Below are 6,207 nucleotides of genomic sequence, written 5' to 3' on the forward strand. Positions count from 1 at the left end.
GACTTTTGCACCACAGAAGGGACCTGTCAATTACAACCTTTTTGCCCTGCACATTCGGTTACACATGCCTTCATTCAAAGCCCTGTTTTAACTCCTTTCCAAAAATATTATCCTTCTGGGGAGAAATTTTTCACGCATAAACTCAGTTCAGCCAATGAATTTTTTTAAAGGCAAGCTTGAGAACACCAATTCTTAGTTATTTGAGGGAGGTAATGTATACACTGGTTTTTAAACCTAAATTTGAGCATGTTGATGATTCAAAATGGAAAGAGGAAAAGAATCCACACATTTAGCCTGTGCTGAGAAAGATTCTTGAGTCCTTTGGATCTTACCAAATACTTCATGGTAAATGCAAAAAGTGGCTTAAAAATCATTTTACAATACAGATTCTGCAACACAACAAAATGATTTCCATGTTTCTACGTTCCGGAATTGTAAGCATTCATTGCTATGGGGGTGTATGTATTTGGTAGGCTCAAATAATTATAATTCTGTTCTCTCTGCTACAGGAAATATTTTCTTGTTTTGTTTTGTTTTGTTTTTTTAAATAATGCCTCTGTTTTAAAAAAAAAAAAAGGAGGGGAAATAAAAGAAATTTCCGATCACCCAGAAAATGAGTATAGGAAATTTTAGAGCATCCACTTAAAAATCCACATTGTATATAAGTGATAATTTCTAGGAAGGTATTAATTCTTAAATGTGAAATTTTATCTAGAGACTTTTAAAAATTTATGTCAGAATGACATTACCCCTATATATGGTTTGCCTGTGTGTTTGAAAAGCAATCAAGTTTTATTAACCAAATTTCTGATACTTGATATAAATCAGAAATAGAATTTACAAACTTGCTAAAAGTACAATTCACTTTTACTGCTGTTGCAAAATTAGTTCCTAAACACTGTAAAACTGATTAAACATATGAAAAATACAAAGTCTGTGGTGCATGGTTTGGGGAAGGAGACTTTTCTCTCAGGTGCTAACCATTTCATGTCTATTTCTTGTTGTGGGCAAAATTTTACATGCAAATGGACAAAATAGGCTACTTCCAAATTATTCAGTAGTTACAGTACTCTCATAAAGAAGTTGGGAATGCAATTTATCATGTGTACTGGAGTTACTCAGGAGTGACAGGCAAGAGACTTTTCATGTGATGCCGCTTGCTTTATGCTACTGTTACTTGATAGCCATCCTCAGGGACCTCGGTGCCAGTCCTACCTTCGTTTTGAGTCTCATCCAACCGAGAAGTAATTAATCTCAGTCCAAGTCAGCCCTACTAGGCTTCAGTGGAGTCATGGTGAAATTTTGGGCAGCTGCCTTCAGAAAGACCAGAATGGAAGGAAGAGCTTCCCATAATACTCTGTGAATTCATTCACTGCCTCTCTGAAAGCAGACAGATCTTAGTCAGCTTTAAAAGGCATTTCTATGACTCCATTTTTCTTCCAATCTACTGATACTCCTATCACGCAATCTACTTAGCACTGAAAAACGTTAAGAGTTTCCTTCCTTCGTATGCAATGACTTCTTTTTTTATTCATCCGTCAGCAAAATTATAAGAAGGATTTTCTGTCCACATGTTGATGGCTCTCCATGATTCCAAGTCACGGCGAGATCATTCTAATGTGTTTGAGAAATAAAACTCTACCTGTCGCATAAGCTGTTACAAAAAGAACATCCAGAGGACGGTTGAGGCAACAAGCTAAGTAAATCAGAGACTCAAAGTGCCTCTATCACGTGGGTTCGGGGAGTGGGAGAGCAGACCATGTCTCCACACGAACCTGCACAGACAACTCTTTTTTTTTTTAATTTTTTTTTTCAACGTTTTTTATTTATTTTTGGGACAGAGAGAGACAGAGCATGAACGGGGGAGGGGCAGAGAGAGAGGGAGACACAGAATCGGAAACAGGCTCCAGGCTCCGAGCCATCAGCCCAGAGCCTGACGCGGGGCTCGAACTCACGGACCGCAAGATCGTGACCTGGCTGAAGTCGGACGCTTAACCGACTGCGCCACCCAGGCGCCCCCTGCACAGACAACTCTTACAGGCACAAGCAGTGGTCAGGTCTGTTAACCTGCCAGGGCCTCAGCGACCGGCACAACATTAGTTTAACGCCATTACTGGGCTTCGCACGTAGAGCAGTGTCTAAGCTAAACACACCTGTGAGAGCTGCAGGAGGAAGACGGCAGGAACAGTCTACAGGAGGGAGCCCCATCCCTAACTCCAGGCACCTGGGACTAGGGGTGGGCAGGGGATGTGAACTTACCTTGCTAAACGTGCAGCCAGATGTACTCAACGTCTACAAAACATTATAAGACACTAAAATCAATGTTCACAATGTTTATTTCTTGTAATGTTTATAAAACATTCTCTCTGTCCCTCTGAAAACCAATTTAAAAATGGGGGTTGGGGGGGGTGCCTGGATGGCTCAGTCAGCTAAGCATCTGATTCTTGGTTTTAGCTCAGGTCATGATATCAGGGTAGTGGGATCAAGCCCCGTATCGGGCTCTGTGCTGTGTGGAGGCTGCTTGGGATTCTCTCTCTCTCTCTCTCTCTCTCTCTCTCTCTCTCTCTCTCTCTCCCCTTCCCTCTGTCCCTCTCCCCCTCTCTCCCTGCTCACTCACACTCTCGAAATAAAAATAGGATTGAAAAAGGTTTTCAAAGACTAGGTTTCACCCTTCTTATTTAGTTAAAGGGGCCAAGAGCCATGAAATTGCCAAAAAGCGAAATGTTAAAATAAGGAAGATAAAAAGTGACATTTGAGCCTAGATAATGGCCAGTCTCACTAACCAGCTTCTGTGTGATCGATTGTTTATTTTCTTTTTTTTTTAATGTTTATTTATTTATGAGAGAGCACACTTGGCAGAGGGGCAGAGAGAGGGATAGGGACAGAGGATCTGAAGCGGGCTCTACACTGACAGCAGCGAGCCCAACGTGGGGCTTGAACTCACGAACTGTGAGATTATGACCTGAGCTGAAGTCAGACGCTCAACACCCTGAGCCACCCAGGTGCCCCAAGAGTTTGTTTTCAAAGCCAGCCTTTTTCCCTGGTGTATGGCTCAGTCTCCCATGCCCTCGGCCTGGCCTCTCTCCATAGCCTCCTCTGTTGGCAGGCCCTCCCGCACACATCAGCAGATGCAGCATCTGATGACACACCTATGGTCCACTCTCCAAAGCCATCACTCCCTCCTCGGTGCCCCAGTACACTGTCACCAGCCATGACTCTTGTCCAGCTTGCAAAGCCATCCACGCCTCAATCGCCACTTCTACCTGTAAGAATCCACCCACACTGGGCTCCCCAGTGCCCTCTCACACACCTGCAGCTCTTTATATATAGATGCCTTCCCTACGCCCTTCCACGGCTGCCAGCCCGTCAGAATTCTGCCATCTCTGTCATCTCTTAAGGATTTGCTCAGATCTGTGTTGGATGAAAAGCCTTCTATGCCCACCCTCACCAAGAAATTCTCCTCTGCTTTGACCTCTGATTTATCTCATTGTCTGTGCTCTTCATAATCTGCCATCTTGCATTTTTAGTTATGTTTATATTGTTTTATTTAGTCCTTATCATTTTGGTCTAAGTCATTTTTTCCAAATCTAGGCTGTAAATGTCTTAGGAGTAGGGACCATATCTTAAAATTGTTCACATTCCCAACAGAACCGAGAACAATACCATTAAAAAATACATGGTCAGTGTATATTTGTTGATTAAATGAGTAAGCTGTTAATTTGTAAGTGGCAAAAAAAGGTCTCTCATTCATCCGTTGAGGATTTAGTACCTGTTGAGCCTAGTTCTAAACTCCGGGGACACAGCAGTGAGCAAAACAAAGTCTCCCACCCTCATGGACAAAGACAGACAATAACAAATAAACAAGAAAGTACATAATATGTCAGATGGTGATAAATTACATAAGGAAAAAAATAAAGAAAACCCCGAGTGAGAAGGACAGGAATGGCTTCAGGGGTACTAGCTTATATACTGAGCCTCACAGATAAGGGACATCTGAGCAGAGACCTAAAGGAGGTGTTAATGATATCTGTGGAAAAACATTCTAGCCGGCAAAAACAGCGCGTGCAAAGGCCCTGAGGCGGGAATGTGCTTGGCGTGTTTAAGGAACAAGAAGTAGCAAATGCAGCTGTATTTGAGTAAGTACGGGAAACAGTGGTAGTGAATGGATGTTTGGGGAGGAACAAGTCATATAGAGTCTAGAGAGCCTGGGCCTTCACTCTGAGGGAGACACTCTTATTTAGCCTGGGCCTAAATAAACAGAAATATAAAACATTAAAGCAGGTTTCTATCATTCAGCATGAACACCAGTGTTTAAGATCAGACTAGGACTCAAACTATTTGTGTAAAACAGAAACACCACTACATTTATAGAGTACCCACCCAGGCCAGAGGCATGAGTAGATTATCTAATTAACTTCTCAAAACAATGCTGTGAAGCATTATGTCTAATTTGCCCAAGGTCACATATCTGATAAATTAGTGGGGCGGGGGGGGGGGGTGTTGTGAAATTCAAATCCAGGTAGATCTAACTCCAGAGCATAATCCCTTAACCACTGTCCATAAAAACGGCAGAAATCTCAAATGTTACACTTGGGTACAGATGACTTGTGTATAAAAGAGTCAAGGTCACCTGTATGACATTTTACTATGTCTAACATCTGAGAATCTGGATGTAGATTGTTGGCAAGTGGCCCTACACAGGTGATAAGTTATCTGCCATTAATGCATTGCTAGCAATTCTCTTGTGGAATAAAGTTGCATGGAGGGCCTGAGAGTGAGAGTTCTGTATTAAGACCTCCTCCGTGGGGCACCTGGGTGGCTCAGTTGGTTAAGCGTATGACTTTGGCTCAGGTCGTGATCTCACAGTGTGTGAGTTCGAGCCCTGCGCCAGGCTGTGTGCTGACAGCTCAGAGCCTGGAGCCTGCTTCGGAGTCTGTGTCTCCCTCTGTCTCTGTCCCTCCTCTGCTCTCGCTCTGTCTCCCTCTCTCATTAATAAAGCTCTTTAAAGTACTCTTCCACATCCCGGCTCCAGCATCCTCTTCTTGCAGCTGCCCCACTGGTCTGGAGAACACCCAAAAAGGGGCAAATACTGAGCACGTATCCCCAAGGGCAGAGGGGTCTCAACTTCCAGAACAGATGGGAATCACCTGCAAAATTTTGGCTCTTCCCCTCCAAAAATGGTGCCCAGGCCAGCACTCCTGCAGGTGCTGAATCAACAGATCTGAATTGAAAACCAGGCACTTTGATGCCCACTAAGGATTAAAAATCCTTGACCTAGGTGCTCAAATGGTCTGTTAGAGCCATGATAGCCAGGGAATTAGTCCAGCTCTGATGTAATAATTGGAAGGCTTACTTGGCAAATATCTATCTGACAAATTCTCCTCTTTTTTTTCTTTTTCATTCTCATTTTAGAATCATAAAACATTGTGTCAGTCCGATGAACTTCTAGAGGCAGCGTCTGGACCTGAATATGTAAAAAGAGGAGCCATTGACAGGTACTCTAATATGCAAAAAGGGGGCAGGAAGCATCACCACAAAGAGAGGTACCCGCTGGCCAACTGGATCCTGGAATCCTCAGAAGCGGTGGCAGTCAGGAGGCAAGATGGCAAACGGGTTTCATTCCAGCAACAGCTCAGATTGCCGGCTGTGGCTGCCAGGCCCACTGCACCGTCACAAGGATTCTGAGGCCGGGCAGGAAAGAGCAGGGTGATGGATTAGCAACATTTGCCATGAACGTGTACGTGCAACGGCACGGTTCATATGAGAGCCAAGTGGGAGGCTACACGTCAGAGAAAGGCATCCTTCCCGATGCAAAAGAAGAAATGAAGTTTCAAGAAACGTCGGCATTGATGGTTAGCAGGTAAAAACCCACCTCTTCTCTACTTAATCGTAGGGGTATCCAGACTGAGATCTCAAGAGAAAGCCCAGCCTTTAATATTATTTATTAACTTAGCTAATAATGTTAATGTTTAAGAGGAAGGATAAATTTAATCATCAGGGGGTTTATAAAACATATCACGGTTAATGAAGCTCTATTCTATTATAGTCCCGAGGCTGGATCAAAGCCATCAACAGTTAGCTAATTACCAAATTGTCAATGTGCTGACACCAGTGTTTTTAATTTAATGGCTTCTTTATTTAACTGCTGGCTACTGTCTCTCTTCTACGCTTTTAGCTTCTTCCTCTGTTTTCTGACCCTGGCAGTGT

The sequence above is a fragment of the Panthera onca genome, chromosome D4 (assembly GCF_046562875.1).
Source record: "Panthera onca isolate mPanOnc1 chromosome D4, mPanOnc1 haplotype 2, whole genome shotgun sequence".
Lineage (NCBI taxonomy): Eukaryota > Metazoa > Chordata > Mammalia > Carnivora > Felidae > Panthera > Panthera onca.